We start from the raw sequence: 18,620 nt of genomic DNA, 5'->3' as shown, positions 1-18,620 counted from the left end.
TATAGCAGTTTAAATCCGCCTTTGGATTTCGTGTTTTTTGTTCCCATTGAAAGCTAGATGAATTGAAATTATGCTCGCCCATTGCATTGCATTGCGGACTTTACCAGTAACGTACCTCCGATATCAACTCAGGCCATCTTTCTGACGACGTATTCGAGCACCAAATTAAAGAGGATGGGGCGAGACCATTCCCTTGCTTAAGTCCTAACACTAGGAAAGCTCTGTGCCAGTGCCGGACTAGCTTCGGTGGGATTTTTAGCTTGATCATTATTCGTATCATACGCCTGACAGAACTCCACCAACAGTTGGTGTACATTGATGTCAAATTCCTAGCAATTTTCAAGCACCTACTTAACTGCGGGTATTTGGACCATTGTCGATCGCCCGGATCTGAAGCAACCTTGGTATTCCCCGATGATGTTGTATGTATACTCGCTCAGTCGTCGTTCGATTATATTCGTCAGTACCTTGTAGGGCGTCCATAGCAATGAGATTCCCCTAGAGTTTTCGCAACACAAACGATCATCCTCTTTGGGCAAATTACAAGTTTCTTCCAGTCGGTTGTCCAGATTTTGCTGATTAGTTTCTAGATTCGACTGGTGAACTCTTTCCCCCTTCTTTTAAAAAGAACTCCTTAGCGTATCGCCTTAGCTAGTGATACTTATCTTCTCTGGCTCGGGTTCGTCTTTCCATTAGTATTTAGTAAGCTTCGTTTTTCTTATTAATCACTTCCAGGCAGACCTCATTGTTTTGGTTCTTTCGTTCTACATGCCCAAGGGTGTTTCTAGCTGCACTCTGGATGTCATCCTTATTCTTCGCCACATTTCATCACTGCTTTCTTCAGGACCAGATGAGGTAGTGCGTCGAAATGTGTCTTGATATAAGCCACTTTGTCCGTGACGTCTTTCAACTTTTTCACATTGATTTTAGAAGTCCAGCTCCTGTTAGTGTGGCTATTTTTAATTATTCGATAGTGGTATTTCCCTGTAACCAGGAAATGGCCTGAGTGACAGTTAGCACCTCGTAGCATCCTCACGTCCAATATGTTTGAGGCAGCTCTTTTTTCGACCAGAACGTGGTCTACTTGATTGAATGTCTGCGAAGTTGCCTCTATGGAACAGTTACTTCACTCCCGAGCCATTTCGTTTCTTGAAGTGCGAGGATGCTAATGTTGCTACGAGATACTTTCTGGAGAAGCTTTCGCAGTACACCCGTTCGAAAAGGGGATCGCGCATTCTAAGACCCAAAAGAGTAATCCATTTTACATTGTTGAAGTCGTTGCTGTTTGATCTGTTCAATCCGAGGCTATATCCTGGGTTCCTTCCTGGGCACGTTAATATTTTCCGAGAACGCGTTTTCAGCGTTTAGCTCAACCCTATCAGAAGAGCCGGTCTGGACAGTTTTTCCGTTTTAAGGCGGAAGCTCGCCTTCATCCTTCTCCGTTTTGATGGCAAAACACACAGTGGCCATCGTTTGGAGGTCTAAGTATACAGGACTTGTGGTAGCCGTGATCTTGACCTTGTAGACTAGTACCTCATGTTCTGGTGGTAGTTGTGGTATTTTGCGGAGTTAAGTAGCGCGAGTAGATTCCACCCTAGACCGTCGGGGCACAGTCTGTATCCGTCTCATCTGGCACTTCGCTAGTGCGCTCATTCCCGTCTATATTCCCATAACCGGAAACCCAGAGGAGGGTGATCTTGAGTGTGCCGCCCAGACTGTTCAGAGCGTCCCTGCACTGCCCTATCGGCAAATGAGTACAAGGACTTATTGGGCGCTTAGCTGTCAGTCAGAATGGCTTGGGGCTCAGATCATGCCCCAGCCGTCAAGATGCAGAAGCCGCATCTGCTGAGATAGTACTCCTTGGTTTCACTGAGCGAGTGAAGTTTCTTATTTTCTTAAAAAATTAGGGAGACGGAATTGGCTGGATAGAATACAAATGATATCGGATAATTTTTTTCAATAAAAGAGAAGAGTTTCGGGTGTTCAGTTTTCGTGATTAAAGTTCAATCCCTTCCACTTTCGGTTCCAGAGCTCTGCTATATTCAGGTTATCTCCGTACAGTTTATTTTTCGATTAAGGAAAGGAAAAAGAGCGTCAACTATTTCGGGAAATAATGGCTACAACCTATCTTTCTGTGAGTTATCCCTCAGAGAACCTCTCTTAGGTATCACACATTCGGTCTTTCCTATGAAGAGAATGAGAAATGTTGTTTGTAGAAGAATATCTGCCTCTCATTTCCTATATTATCACTATAAATCCGTGGACATAGTATATCAATCAAAAGTTAGTTACCGGTTTTTGGCAATGTGCTTTAGGTTCCTTTAGTATTTCTTCGTTTCGTTTTGTGTACTTTTGGCAAAAAGTTAAATGCGATTAATCTTCCTCTTCTGCTTCAGTCTTTGTCACATCAACAAGCGGGGCCGACTTGTCTTGATCGGTTGCGCCATATTGCTATTGACAGGTCTAATCTGGATGAAGCTTTCAAATCATCGTTGCTTCGGCCGTCCTTTTGGTATTTTTCCATCGACTTTGATTTTTAGGCCAACCTTTGCAAGTGAATTCTCGTAATTGCGAATTCCAGCATCGAAAATGCCTCCCTCGCACTTTTTCCACGATTGGTGCATCGTCTTTTATAGTCGCCCAACACTCAGAACCATAAAGAGCGTCAGAACGATTACTGATTGACGATAAACGATTAGAATTAGTTGATGGACTAATGATTAGTTTAAATGAATCGTTGAACGCATTTAATCGAAACGCAGTAAATGTCTGCTTTCAAAGAGTCAACCAACACCTGGGTAGTGGTACGTTGGGCGTGAGATACAAGGGACGCGGAGCTAAGAGTGAAGATATTTAATTCCCTAGGGTAAGGATGACCTTGATGGTGGCGAATTGCCGTTGCTCATTTGTGGTGGCTGAAGCAAGAGCTTCAACCAATTCACGGAACGCAGCCGGCTGGTTTGGGAGAGACGGTATTTTTGGAGGTGCAGGAGCCCTTCGGGGCAGCGAGTTTGTCATGACTTGGGCGTAAGAAATGCCTGGTTTGGCCAAAGTTTGAGACAGTTGTACTACCACCTGGCCTGTTTGGTCTGCTGTGCCTCATTAGTTTTGCAGGCTTTGGCAGCTTCTGTCCGGGTCAGCATATCTTTCTATGCCGGACAACCGCGGCAGCTGGCGGGATGTTGGACTTTGTAGCAGTGGCAGCATTGCGGCACCTCCGTTGTGGGGCGTGGGCAGTCACCACGGGGGTATTTTACGTGCATCTAACGGACCGGCGTATAATAATGCAATTTTGAGTTACGTGTCCAAAATTCTGGCAGTTGAAACACTGTATTTGTTCCAACGGTCTGATCTTTTCTAGTGTAACCTTCTGCTGAAGTATGTATTTCACCTTGAAGGCATCGTTGAGCTCTTGAGTGGACTCGAAGGTCACGATGAATAGTCCCGATTGTTACTTAATTGGGAGCGTAGGATTCTCCTTATGGAAAGCTATATCCTGTTTGGTCAGGAAGTTGGCAACTGAATTAATCTTTTATTCCGGATGCTCTGCTTTGAGTTCTGCAAGGATTTCCGCAGTAACGGTTTCTCGATAAAATCCTCGAATGATAAGGGACTGCGTTCTCAGGGATTGAAGGGTGCTGGTCGTGGCGCTGAAGGCTTGTTCTTTGATAAGAGCGAAGATCTTGCCGTGATCCTCGATGGATTCGGATTTAAGATTGCTTTTATACCTTTTGACTTAAGGGACCTTAACAATTGAGGGACGTTTAGGGAGTAACCGGTAAATACCGGTATTTTGGGTCCTTCAGCATAGAAATATTTTCAAACAGGTCTGCTCGAGTCTCGTCTCCTGAGCTCGGATCCCCTCTTCGTCATAGAGGGGCTCCCGGTGTTCGCCCCCTTGGCGGACATCTCCTTGGTTCTCTGCTGCTGTTACTACCTGCAATTCTGTTGTCCTAGGGATGTGGTCTGCTCGTGACCGCTGTCCCGACCGAACTCTGATTCTTACACAAGATAAACACAAAACCTTTACACCCCCCGAACTGTCAAACTTCTGATATTCGGACTTGTTAAATGCTATGGAAGGGATTATGTGGAGGACATTTCGTACGCGCTGTGCCTGATATGTGTAATCTTCAAGATGCTTTGACGATTTTTTTGTAGGAATTGGTGGGTGGTTAAGAGTGTGTGGATTGGTTGTTGTGATATGTTGGTTTGAAGCAGGATTGGGAGAAGAATTTGTTGATTTTGACCCCAACCTCCTTGGCGTGGATATCTGGATAATGCTGGAAGTGTCCTTATAGTAAACATGCATGCTTTTAGGGCGAGAAAAGGGGAGGTATTTTGAAAAGATTATTACTTATTTCCTGAGTTTATCCAGGTGGGCAAGTTGTGCTGAGCTCCTTGTGTGAGCGGCGTTTTTGGTGTATTGTATTAGGGTTCATTTACGGATGGACAGGGCTATATTGTGGATTCTGTCTACAAGGAAAGAAGATTGGGAAAGTATCGATTCCTAAGCAGTTTATCCTGGAGGGATAGGGATAATATCCCAAAGGATACTATTAAAGTGTGAGTGAGGGGTCTGTAGTTCAGGAAGCGGACCGGATCCTATTTATGATCAAGTGTGGTATGGATACTTCAATTTTCGGTGGGGGGTGAATGGGATCAAGTTTGGTTTGGAGGATTTCGTTGATGTGTTTCCACTTTGCCTTCTGGTTGTCAGGAATTCAAATTGGTTAAGGACGAAAGGCACTGTTGGCAGTTCAATATCGAGGATGACCACTGATTCCGAGGACTTCCGAGGAAGGTCGGATGTGTTATTAATGGGGTAGTGGCTGAGGTATGAGCAAGTTTCACCAAGAAATGGGATGGCCCCTCTTATTCCATCCTGTGTTGGACTAGTCTGGAATTGAAGTGCCCATCTATGTTTTGAATGTCGTGGATATGAAAGGTTTGACTCGGAAAAAATATGGAGGCACGAAGATCACCGAATCTGTCTTGTCTTACCTAAGGAAACCAATTTTTTGCTTCAACCGGATAGAAAGTGTCAAGTTCCGCGAATATTATGGTTTGTTGTTGCTGAGTGTGTTTGCAAGTTGCAAGTGGCTCTTTTCGAAGTCGCATAGAATAACTCTTTATGTTAGGAGGGGGAGTCGCTGTCACGCCTTTCCATACTTTTTTTACTTGATTTTTTTCGAATCACTAAGGGTAAACTTTAGGAAATTTTTTCCAAGCTCGATTAAAAGTATTTATCGTTTCCATCGATTGCACTCGAAGGGAAGGGACTCCGTTTCTACTATTTTCTCTACTGGAAGAACAAGGAGGACAACTATAAAACTACAAGAATGAATTTTTCCACTTGTCAGACAACTTGAACTCATTATACATCTGTGTTTTTCCTTTCCTAGCACCGGTTTTAACCCAATCAAATATTATTTGTTTGTTTCGTAATGCGTTAAAATTATTACAAGCGATAAACACTGCAAAGACGCGCACACATACCAAACAGGCCCTTCCCTTTACCGCTCGCCGTAACAATATCATTATCGCACTCATTCCGTAAGAAGTTTAACGTTCTTGATAAACCCAAGTCCATTTTGAGTACTTTTGTTGGTATCTCTGTAGTATATGTGTACAATAACGTACTGATTATAACTCGGCGTTGTAAAACGAACGATCAAACCCATGCGGATTTACAGATAATCATGGAAGCTTTACGCTGAACGGCACGATTATCACGAGAAAATCAGGTTGTTTGGTTCGTATCTGGCATAAAAAAATTGTTTTTGAATTTACGTCATAGACGAGGAGGGCAGGGCTAGATATTGACGGTATTTTACCTTATTCGATTTCTGTGAATTTTTCGAAGAGCAAGCTTAGATACAAATGTACCCAAATATGAAGACTATCTACCTATTTTGAAGTAGTCACTGCTTGGGTAATCAAGATACTCTGGCTCACTCAGTGCCAATTTCTTCATGAGTGGTTTCAATTCAAGAGAATACACTGCCACCGAGTTAATGCTTCAAAAGTGTTTTATGCGTGTTTGAAATTTGACCTCATTTAGCCTTCAAATTTTTTGAAAATGCGATCTTTAGACCATGAAAGCGAGATTTTTTTTTTTGACTTATTGAAAGATAGGCACTACAGATGTAGATATCTGTAGCCGTAATAGCGATCTGATTTACACAAGATATCTGAAAAATGGAAGTCACGGTACTGATATCTTATCATCTATGCATATTTTATCTCCCAGCTTGATTCGTCGCACGTGATAGTGTTGATTTCGAGCGCTTGCTTTCGCTATCAGCTCGGTCTACTATTCTGTGCTCTGCATCCATGTGTGTGGATGCTGCTCAGATGTATCACACATCTGACGTTGCATATCAAGTTTTTTTGGAAGATTACTCTGAGAGATATAATTCAAAAAAAGATTATCTTCTCAACAAGTTATTTTTGGTTGAACGGTGTCGCACTATCAGTTGTATTTTTCCTTGGACTTTCCGTCCTCATCCTCTTTGATTTTTCATCCCATCTCGTGAATTGCCGTACCGAATTTCCCGAACGCCAAAAACTTCTAGCCAACGTTGCTTCTTAATGGATAGCTCATGGTTGCATGCTTGTTTGTTACTTTACTACTCTCGGCTAGTTAGCTGATTGACGAGTGTCCATTTTTTTTTGTTTTTCAACTGTGCGGCTATAGTAGCGCGGTCGTGCGCATTTTAGTCCAATGAACGACAACGACACAAATTTTCTGGCCTATTCTCTATCATCTCATCTCGTTGACAACAAATCTTTCTGTACAGAAAAAAAAACGCAAGCAAACTGCGACAGAGCATCATCAACAATAGTAGCCTTAGCAATAATAGCACCAACAACAATTCCAACAAACCACTTAATCACGGAACAAGATGTCGTCTACAGCAACAATAAAACGACGCTCCCTGAACGCTATGTGTATCTGTTGACGGTAGCGAGGCTTTAATGGCGTGTAACGTGCGCGATTGATAGAGTGTAATGTGGACTAGGTTAATGTAGTTCGGAAACTTTTACTAAGTACGAGCGGATTATGGGAGTAATTTGTTGAAAAATTGTGAGGAAATATCATTAAAAAAATGTCTTGGAAACTTTGAGCATTGTTTATTTCAATAAGCTTTGAGTAAATTAAATAAAATTTTTGTTTCTGTAGCTTTTGCCTCTGTCGTCTGCCCTGATACCCTCTATGGTTCTGAGTGTTGGCCAACTATAAAAGACAAAGATCGCTGCCTCGCGGTAATAGAGACGAAAATGTGGCGTTGAATTTATGCCGCAACACGCCGTGATCCCATTTGAAATGAGGATATCCACGGTCGACATGGGGTTGCATCAATCGTGGAAAAATTGTGAGAGGGTCGTCTTCCGCGGGATGGTCATGTAATTCGCGCTAACGAAAATTCCCAGGATTGGTTTGACCACGAAGTCGATGGAAAACGACCAAAAGGCCGGCCGAAACAACGGTGGCTTGATACGTTGGGCGATGATTTGAAAACCTCGAGACTACATCCAAATCAGGCCTTTGACAGAACAAAATGGCGGAAACGATTACGACAAATCGACTCTGCTTATGAACGGGACAGAAGAAGTAAATGCACTCTTAATATGGATTATGGTTCACCAAAAACATCTGGGGATACTGGCTCATGGCAATAGTAGTCTGGAGTGACTACATTATTTTAAGGGTCTATATGATTTGTGGTGCTGCATCGTCTTCCATTGATTGCTCGATTTTTGAAGTTGAAGTAAAGCTTTGTCCAATATAATTATGATGTTTAGAGAGCTTCAATCGGCATCTACAAAACAAACCGGTACTCTTGATGTTTATCAGCTTTTTTTTCTCGAATCATCTGACCGCGAAAAAAAATAGTCACTTGGGACTAGTTCTCTCTTGCTATGTCACTTTCAATCCATATGCTTGGATGTGGGTATGATATGAGATCCGGATTCAAGCTTCTTCAGCAAGTCCGTCAACATTCTGATGTCGGTTGACACGGGCGAAATCGAATGATACAATCTTTCTCGTTTGGAATCCGAAGTTGAGATACCCTCGACCACGCGGTCTAGATGGCACAGAAAAGCTTGTTTGCCGACAAGGGAAAAGGGTCTACATGTTTTCAAATTATTAAAAAAAGTTTACCATTTAGCATAAAGACAAAGACGCTTCCTAGAGATCCGAATAATAATAGATTCCGGCATCAAAAAGGTGTATTGCCGCAGATTTCCTGGCCGTCCGACACCAACTGGACAAACACTGCGTTTGTCTACTGGCCTTAAAGAGACTGGGACAATACGAGATGTTACCAAGGCTGGCTGTTCCCGGAATAGCTGTTCTACTGAAAATATCGCTGCTGTTGCCCAAGATGTCGAAGAGGAGCCCGGAACATCGACCAGACGATGTGCCATGCAATTGGACATGGCCCGGCGGTCCCTACGCAGAATTTTGGTGGAAGATTTGAACATGTTCCCCTACAAAGTGTAGTCAGTGCATCAGCTGTTGAGCGTTAAGCGCGTTTAACCTGCGTTCAAGCAATCCTGAATCACAACGAAAAGGAGGACGATTGTTCATCGAAAATTATCATAGGCTCGTTTCCACTTTAGTGATTACGTGAATAAACAAATTATTCGTTTCTGGGGCACTGACAATCTGCGTATCACCCATGAAGAGCCATTACACTCGTCTAAAATTACTGCGGTGTGGTGTGCTGTTTACGCTGGAGGCGTCATTGGGCCATTTTTCTTTAAGAACGCCCTGGGCCAAACGACGATTTTGGACGACGCGCGCTACAGAGCCATGATTACCGAATTGTTTTTCTTCAATTAGATGAAAGGGGACTGGGGAACATGTGGTTCCAACAGGACTTTGCAACGACGTACACTCCTCGATATTCTGATATTCTGAAGGAAGCATTTCCGGATCGCATAATCCTTCGCTTTCGTGGTTTGCACTGGCCGGCCAGATCACCCGATTTGACCGTTCCAGACTCTTGAAGCCCTTAAGGAGAGTATTTGCCTGGAAGGTAAGAATCTGTCGCCCGAATTCCTGATAAGTGTGATGAAGAATGTCAAAAAACCGGCCATCTGTGGCGGCGGCCACTTGACCGATATCAGAGTTGATGATCATACGGGCACGTTTTATGGCATGTTCCATTACTATTGCCAGAACTGAGTTCGACAGGCGAAATCGAAAGAAGGAAAGAGCATCGGGTGACTACTTCTGTCTCACCTTGTAGCTGCAAAGGAACGCTACGAGACTACAAGTTCCAAGAGCAACACAAAAATGCCAAATCTTTAAGGTATTTTACCAAGGATATAGAAAGGTGTCTATTCTTTGGAAAATGGAGTAGAAATAGACGAAGCATCATTTGCTGCACAGGAAGAAGCCCACAATCAGTATGTTATGAAGATGGATGAAATGTATATGGAATCGAGAGAAACAATGCAGACAAAAGTTTATATCTTCCAACAGATTCACTTTTGAGAAGCCTAATGTCTTGCTTCACGTTGGGCGCTATTACAATGACTTTGATGGGTCAGGAATAATCATGTTGGCCCCTCCCAACCCGTCGTCATTACGAATGTCCAAAAGAAGAGTTGCTTCTATGTCCACAAATTGCGCATTAGAACTGCTCTCCTATATGAAATTGAAATCTTATTCGACCTACTCTAACTACCGCAGGTGCAAATCGAAAACATTGTTCAATCTTTGATTTAAAAAACAAGAAATGTATTCCAAACGGGTCTAGGGATTCACCAATGACCGTCACTGATCAATTGGAGATCACGATAGAAGTTGTTCAGGGATTGCCAAAGGTAACATTTGCTTGTCATACTGCTGGCTAGTCACGGCTCTACACCTATCACCTCCTGACACTGTTTGGAGTGCTAAGAAAATCTATATCAACTTGGTCTGTCTTGTTACAAAATGTCAACCCCTGCAGCCATACGCATATTCATTGAAAAGCTTAAGACCAAGTTCGAAAATTTCAATCGTTGCTGTTTCCGACCTGTTTCCACCTATAAGCCATGTCATGCGCATAATCGGCTGGTCTGGGGTCGCAGAAGTTCTTGTTATTCAGCTCTACCATCACCACGTCGCACCTCATTTGCTTTGATGCGGAAAATGTGATAATCAGTTGGCAAAGAGCACGGAGAATACAATAGGTACCGAAGAACCTCCCATTCGAGTTCTTGGAGGAACATTTTAACTTTTTGTGTAACGTGGAACCTAGCGTTATTCCGAAGCAGAGTGGGATAGTGTCATTCACATTATGTAGCTGAGCTAAATGGAAGTTTTTGGGGAACATCCTGTTCTTCTGCTGCATTTTTTCGTATACTAAGCTTTCCTAGTTCCGCCAAACCCAGATTGTTATCTTCTTGATCTTGCTAATCTTCGGTTTCGGCATGTCTCCTGATGTCTTTTACTCCTTTCTTTCCTGGTGCTGCTGGTGCCCAAGCCATTTAATTCAGGTTGCAGATAGTCTCGGCGGTTTTTTCTGTAAAAAAGATGGTGACCTCATTCGAAGATTGAGGAAATTATAATGACAAACGTGTGTTGGGCGATGATCAAAGATCATCCTGAGTGGCCGGAGTCGACCAAGAGGTGAGAGCTACCCTAAAAACCTGAAAAGATGGAAAAATTGTCTGTGAAGATCCGCCTGTAAATATTGAAGCTCCATCGAAGCGTTTCGTCGACACGTGCTTGCATGTCTCTATGGAAGCCAGGCTCGGGAATATGGGGGCAAGCACTTCGATTCCTCAAATAAATGATAGAACTGTCCTAAAAGACTCAAAATCCCTCAGTCAGAGCTGCAGGGTTTACATAAATCTAATAACATCATCAAAGTATAGCGCAATTACCTTGAAAATATAAATTCCATAAAATGATCCTTCGTCAAATTACAAAAATATCTCTCTTGCTTCGGTTGACAAGTAATTATCGAAGCTTCTGATTCAACAAGCCTCCAAAAAAACCAAAATTGATCCCGTTTCCAAATTCTGTTCCAAAGACCACTTATTCACAAAATCTGAGGCCACCTTACTTTCCAAAAAATCTAAATTGATATCTTTTCCAAACTCCGCTCCAGAGACCACTTATTCTCAAAAACAAAGCCATTTTAATTTCCAAAAACAAAAATCGATCCTAGCTGAGGAGTTATACAAAAATCTCCTTCTCAAAGAAAAACGATCTCCTATCGCATCTCCCGCTTATCAGCTGTTTCTCCGATCAGCCGGTCCCGTTCATTCTGACTTCGTTAAACAGGGCTTTCGATTTAGAAATTCGAGTCAACTCAGCGACAAAAACAATACTTCATACCCCGTTCAGAAGCAAAAGAACGGCTAGACGTCAGTTCGTCCGAGCGCGGATTTTCGACAATATCTTGCGTTGCCGGTATTGTAGCGTGGAAATTCTTGCATTTTCTGAATCTGGGTTGCCTCCTCGTTCGAACTAGATATTGTCCTGCCCCAGAATTTTGCATTATTTTTAACTTTTACGACTCGGGGGGTTTGTGGAAATTTTCAATTTTCCTCGATTTCGGCCAGGTTATCATTCAACTGCGGGTTTTCCACGATATCTTGCGTTCTCGGCATCATAGCGTGGAAATTCTTGCATTTCCTGAATCTGTGTCGCCTCTTGTTCGAACGAGGTATTGCCCACCATAATCCCACGAAATTGCATTTTTGCCAATTTTTACGACCCCGGGGGGCGTGGAAATTTTCAATTTTCCTCGATTTTGTTCAGGTCGTCCGACGGCGGATTTTCCACAATATCTAGCGTTTCGGGCATCGTAGCATGTAAGTTCTTGCTTTTCCTGAACCTGGGGTTGTCCCCTCGTTCGGACGACATATTGCCCTATACAGTACCAGGATTTTGCATATTTGTCAATTTTTACGACGGTGGTCCTGGAAATTTTCAATTTTCCTCGATTTTAGCTTGCGTTCCCGGCATCGTAGCGTGAAAATTCTTGCATTTCCTGAATCTGGGCCGCCTCCTTATTCTAACGGGGTATTGCCCATCGCAATAACGATTTTGCATTTTTGTCAAATTTTACGACCTGGGGTCGTGGAAATTTTCAATTTTCTTCGATCTTGGCCAGGTCGTCCGACCGTGGATTTTCTGCGATATCTAACGTTCCCTAAATCGTAGCGTGGAAATTTTTGCATTTCCTGAATCTGGGTCGCCTTCCCTTTTGAACGAGATATTGCCCACTGCAATCCCACGATTTTGCTTTTTTGCCAATTTTTACGACCCGGGAGGTCGTGGAAATTTTCAATTTTCACCGATCTCGGCCAGGTGGTCCGACAGCGGGTTTTCCACGATATCTTGCGTTCCCGGCATCGTAGCTTGAAAATTCTTGCATTACCAGAGTCTGGGTCGCCTCCTCATTCGAACGCGATATTGCCCGCAATCCCAATTTGCCAATTTTTACGACCCGGGGGTCGTGGAAATTTTCCTCGATCTTGGCCAGGTCGTTCGACGGATTTTCCACGATATCTTGCGTTTCGGGCATCGTAGCGTGGAAATTGTTGCATTTTCTGAATCTTGGTTGCCTCCCCGTTTGAACCAGTTATTGCCCGCTGCAGGATTTTGCATTTTTGTCAATTTTTACGGCCCCGGGGGTCGTGGAAATTTTTAATTTTCCTCGATATCAGCCGATATCTTGCGTTCCAGGCATCGTAGCGTGTAAATTCTTGCATTTCCTGAATTTGGATCGCCCGCGGCAATTTCCGGATTTTGCATTTTTGTCAATTTTTACGGCCCCGGGGGTCGTGGAAATTTTCAATTTTCTCCGATCTCGGCCAGGCCGTTTGACAGCGGATTTCCCGCGATATCTTGCATGTGTAGGGCATGATACTGGAAAGTTTGGCGGGAATCGTAATGTTATTAGCAAAGTGATAGTAGGTCAACTGAACCTTTCTAGAATTGGACCATTTTTTTTTTGTTGTTTGGGTCTAAAAAGTCGCAACCTAATTATGCAACGGCCTCATGACTTTGAAGCGTTTATCTTTTGAAGAAATCTCATTTCTGAGCCAACCCATTTTTATGAAATTTATTCAACGTTTCAAACAGTTTATCTGCTTTTCGCATCACCTTGAAAAAATTAGCACTGCGCCCATGTCTCCTCAATGCCCTAAAACCAGCTCGTGTGTCCCATATCTCAGCACACTGAACTAGATTACACTCGTATACTACACATATTATACTTTTAATACTACGCTAACTGAAAAATACACATTTTATTCTACTCATAGCGTTTTAATTTCTGGCGTCTCACAAGACTCTGCTCCAACGAATTTCTCCTTCCATTCGTTACTTATTTCATCCAAGTTTATTCTTTCAATCAAGGAAACCTCGTGTTTGTTTGTTTTGCAGGGGGAGAAGGTGGGAATTCATACAAAAAAAAAAAAGATAAAAGATACAATGCTTTATAGTATATCCGATATTATATCATAGATTCGAATTTTGAATTATTTGTCGCGCGTTAATTGATTGAATACGCTGATTCTGTATTAAAAAGTGATCCATTAAACACAATAAGGTTGTGTATAGCGTGTAAGTGGCGTGGAAAATCAAGTGTTTGTATCTGATAAGGTAAAAGAACGTTGTGTGCTCTCACGATGGTGGAAAAAAGTGTGAAAAATGTGTAGTTTCTAGACGCGTTTTATAACGAATGCTTGGAATAGTTTGTTTGAAATAGTAAGTGAGGTTCTGTTGTCTATCGGAATAGAGAGAAAGAAAATGCGGTTGGTCTTAACCTTGTTGAAGAAGACCCATGAAAGTGAAGCCAGGTTAGCATAGTTTCCGGTTAGATACCTCCAATGTGAGGAAAGAATGCTGAAATGCTATTGCAACAGGAAGACGGCAATCAAGTTCTCTTCTATTTGCCTTCCCAAAGTTAGCAGAAATATCTGGGATGTGACTGCATTGTACTATCGTCATCTGGGGGATGATTCAATACCAGCTCAGATGTTTCGAAATTCATTAGATTCTTGTGTTCGATGATTAATCTACTTAAGCCATTGTCCCCCAAAAAGTGGGGCTCAAATCCCAAAAAGTGAGTTGTTTGTTATCGCATCCATAAATTATGAAGTGACGGTTCTGTGTGAAAGTTTGGCTAATCTTCAAACGAGATATGTGCTAATCTCGATCCGCTTTGCTGCAAACGACAAAACGTTCTGTTCGGAAAATCTAGGTGTAAAGTTTCAGTGAGGAATGCTGCATTCCTGTCGGGGACCTACTTCTTAGATAACTGAAATTCCTGCGTCCGATTCCCATGTGCGTCGTCTCAGAAGTCTCTCAAGATTAGCACATCAATCTGTTGCCGCTGTAAACTAAATAGTCCACAGCATGCGTATACGCACGCATCTCTCATCGAAAAAAAGATACAAATAGTATATCTGACAATATTTTTGTTACTTTCGTGTTTTTAGTTTTAAAGTTTATTCAAGCATCGACTGGTCTCTTTCTAGTGTTTTTGTATCCGTGCTTTCTTAGTTTTGTTAACTCAAGATTGTTTTGTTGCCTCGTTGTCAGTTATTTTCGAAATAGAAATACAGAAAATGCGCTATTTTAACAACTGCGTCTTTGGTTTCACGTGGTTATACTAGTGCCGTACCAGGAGCTCTGTGGGACTTGCTTCTCTACCTCTTGCTAGGCTGTACATAGTAGATATCACCGCATAGCAAGCGCCGTGGTATTATTGTGTTGTTGGCGTTGTAACACTCTCATTCAAGCTCTTGAAAACGACATTTCTCGGCTTAATTAATGAGGCATAATGTGTGGTTGAAGAATGGAGTACGAGCTATTCAAATATGAAACACACATACACGATATGGGGGAGATAAGAGCCTTAATTTGATGGATAAGGGCAAAAATATAATCTAGATACTATCGCGGTGTAGAGATTTTTCGGTAAATAGCTCACTTACCCTGCTATAAGGTACTACCGGACTAGGTCCATCCACCATGCCTTATCTTGTTTACTAAGAAAACCTACAAAAGATACAAAACAAAATTCGCGCGGCAAACTACATCGTCTCAAAGCTGAACTTGGGACCTAAATATCTAGATGAGTATCTTCTTTCCTATAATACTTTTCGCGATATCATATCTACTCGCATGTAATGCAAGTGCATTGAACTAGATTTACCCTGGAACTTGGGGACTTTTTGTTTTCATAACAGATTATCACACGTTGTTTGGTTTTACTTTGAGTTGAAATTTGCAATAAGATATATAAACACTTGTGGAGGCATTGTCACTCTCTCCTCATGTTTGTTGTTCTGATTTTGAAATTTATTAATATAAATTGCGTGTCAGGTTTATTATTTTGAATAAATATTGTTGAAGCAGCAGAAAGAAGGTAGGGCAGGACCAACACGAAGATAATCACAAACATCCATGACCTAACTCCAGAGTTGGACCCGGTGAAAGTTGTTCGTGGAAATTAAAAGGATGGCTTTCTTTATACATACAGTCGTATCCATAATTTTGTTTAAGTTACTGTGACGGAATTCAGCTATGGCATGTGAAAGCTCACGTATTCATTGCGTAGCTTGATTTTACGTTGAGTTTGGTCTCGGAAATCAACGAGAGAGGAGAGTTATTCTTTGATTTTATTATTACTTCAAACCTATCGGTGTGTAACAGGGGCAGTTCGCCAACCTTCCATTTCCCCAGCTCGGAGATCTGTGACGGTTGGGAGAAGGTCCTTGATATCACCCTAATAGCCTACAATGGTATTCTTAGGGTGGAGGACTGGAGAGTGTCAAATCAGAGATCCTTCTCGAATCAAAGTTCGATACTTTTCACTGTAGATCTCGCCGCAGAGGACTCCAAACCCTTTAGAAATCCCTGGAGGATCAACAGTTTAGAACGTTTTGTCAAGTAATTAAGAACAAACTAGCAAGATTGGCACGACAGGCGAACTCCACCGTGATGGAATGGAAATCTCTACAGCCTCAGGAAGCTGACCAGAGAAATCTTCAATATCTGCTACAGGTATAAATATTGGCAGCCATACAAGGACTGCCTGAAGAAGTGCAATTCGGCCAAGAAGCGGTCTTGGTTGGACTATTGTCAGAACATTGGAAACACCAGTGAATCCGCGAGGCTCAGTAAGATTCTGTCCAAAGCGCACACGAGCCCATCCTTCCCAAAAAGTCCATGGACGGAATCTTCTGATGAAACCTTGGAGCTTCTGGTTCGTACGCACTTTCAAGCCAGCGAGGAGGACTATGAGTCAGAACTTTGCTTGGAGGGTTTGCTGCCACCCCAGCTGTGCGAGACTATCAAATCGGTAATTACCGAGGATAAGATCGGCTGGGCTATAAACAGCTTCTCAGCATATGAATCTCCAGGCCCGGATTGCATAATGCCAGTCATGCTACAGAAGCAGCAGGAAAGGATTGTGCCGTGGCTTGTTGAGATTTGCCGGAGTAGCATCTCTTTAGGATACGTACCACAGTCCTGGAAACGCTCACACGTGGTTATCATACCGAAATCGGGCAGGCACGGTCATGAGTCCTCGAATGACTTTCGACCAATCAGCCTGACCTCTTTTGTGTTGAAGACCCTAGAACGGGTCCTGGATATCCACTTGAGGGCTATTATGGAGAGAACGCCTTTCTCTAAGTCCCAGCAAGCCTACCTCAAAGGAAAATCCACAGAAACCGCCCTCTATAAGGTTTGAGCGGTCGCTGCAGTACAAGCAATACACCTTAGCTGCCTTTTTGGATATAGAGGGAGCTTTCAACAACGCTAGTACCAACGCCATCAAGGAATCCTTGACCGGTATTGGATTGGAGGGCATTACGCATTGAATTATAGCCTTGCTAAGTATAAGGATAATCCAGTCGGATCTGGGAGGCAACCACTAGACCAGAGTTGTGAACAGAGGCACGCCCCAGGGTGGCGCCATCTCTCCGGTGCTCTGGTTAATAATAATGGACGAAATTTTAAGAACATTGGACAGCAGCGGGGTGAAGTTGGGGGCGTATGCCGACGACTTGGTAATATTAATGTTAGGGATGCTTCTGTCCATTATGAGCGACATCATGGAAGGAACGTTGCGAAAGGTGTGCCTGTGGGCCGCAAGATGCGGACTCAGCATAAACCCAACAACAAGTCGGGAAACCGGAAGCTCAACGCTTCAGGTACGAAAGGTTTTGTGTATTTCTTTGTACGTAGCACGTAATATATCCATATATTATGTGAGAGTATCCACTTTCGGGTGATATTGACATTCATAGTCTTCAATTTTCAAAGAAGCAACAAATTTGAGGTATTATAACTTTGTTAGTAATAGTGCGATTTCCACCAAACTTGGTAAGATCATGCTCTATATTATAGCCTATATCACTGCAAAATTTCATGGTACTAGGATGAACTTAAGGGGGGTTTCTAGCCAATTACAAAAAATGGTAGTAATATACTATTATTAACTTTATTTAAACAGATATCGGCATGGAAGGTATTTCGGAGCCCAGGCACCATATAGTGGCAGCCTCTTGATTTTTTTCAGATTTTTCGGTTTGGTGGTTTCTGAGAATGGCCCCCTTAAAGAAGTGATCACTTTCAACCCCCCGCGCTCCCCACCCTTCCAACGAATGTCAAAACTAAGATCGGCTTTGAAAAGTACTAATCGAGACTTTTCATTTGATACCCCACATGACTATATTTGATGAAAAAAAATTTTACACCCCCCTTTTGCATGTATGGGGACCCCCCCTTAAATTCGATGTAAAAGGATGTAATTCACTGCATGCGTGAGCGTTCACAGTTCCCACCTTTCTACCAAATTTGGTGTCAATCACTATAACCGTCTCCGAGAAAAATGCGTGTGACGGACAGACAGACAGTAAACCGATTTTAATAAGGTTTTGTGTTTACACAAAACCTTAAAAACGGAACTGATGCTATTCACCACCAAGCCAATGACATCTGAATTCCAGCTACCTGGGCTGAATAAACAAAGATTAGTTCTTTCCTCTAATGTAAAGTATCTGGGTGTAATCCTGGATCCAAAGCTAAATTGGAGATTGAACATAAAACTGAGGGTCAAGAAGGCCTGTATAGCATTCTATGCCTGCAAGAGAACCTTTGCAAAGAAATGGGGTCTCCGGCCGAGGATGGTTCTCTGGATGTATACCGCTGTAGTGCGTCCGATCTTAACGTACGCCTCTATTTTATGGTGGCAGGCTTTGAGCAAAAAATACAATAGGATGAAGTTTAATAGGATTCAGAGAACCGCGTGTGCAGGTGCTACTGGGGCTCTGCAGTCCTGCCCGGCAGATGCTCTCAATGTACTCCTGGATCTCCTCCCCCTAGACCTCCACATTAAATACGTTGCAGCGTGCAGTGCCGTCAGACTGAGTCTGGATGTTGGTCAGCGAAGTCCTACGGCCACAGTAACATCTTAGACGAAGTACCTTGGGAAATCTGGTCATTCCCCACGGACTATGGCACACGCAAGCTGAACTTCATGAGAAACTTTGCTGTGGACTTTCCAATCAGGGCAAAGTGGAAGACCGGCGGTGTGTTGCAAGGTTATGACTCAGTATTCTTTACCGATGGGTCAAAGATGGCC

The 18,620-nt window shown here is 42.8% G+C and overlaps 1 protein-coding gene across 5 annotated transcripts in view; it reads left to right on the top strand.

Moving 5' to 3' along the window:
- The window catches only part of LOC119653440 (nuclear pore complex protein DDB_G0274915), a 121,621-nt gene that overhangs the window by 45,098 nt on the left and 57,903 nt on the right, over positions 1-18,620 (top strand). Inside the window, exon 1 of one of the 5 annotated variants that reach the window (XM_038058027.1) lies at positions 13,355-13,585. The exons of 2 other annotated variants lie outside the window; for them this stretch is intronic. The gene's annotated coding sequence lies outside the window, so the exon portion shown is untranslated. Of the gene's footprint in view, positions 1-13,354; positions 13,625-13,710; positions 13,730-18,620 lie in introns of those variants that run through there. 2 more of the 5 variants (XM_038058024.1, XM_038058028.1) reach the window with 2 other exon arrangements.

Source organism: Hermetia illucens, chromosome 4 (genome assembly GCF_905115235.1).
Source record: "Hermetia illucens chromosome 4, iHerIll2.2.curated.20191125, whole genome shotgun sequence".
NCBI classification, from domain to species: domain Eukaryota; kingdom Metazoa; phylum Arthropoda; class Insecta; order Diptera; family Stratiomyidae; genus Hermetia; species Hermetia illucens.
The sequence above is the reverse complement of the archived record's forward strand: the minus strand, read 5'-3'. Positions and strand labels throughout refer to the sequence as shown.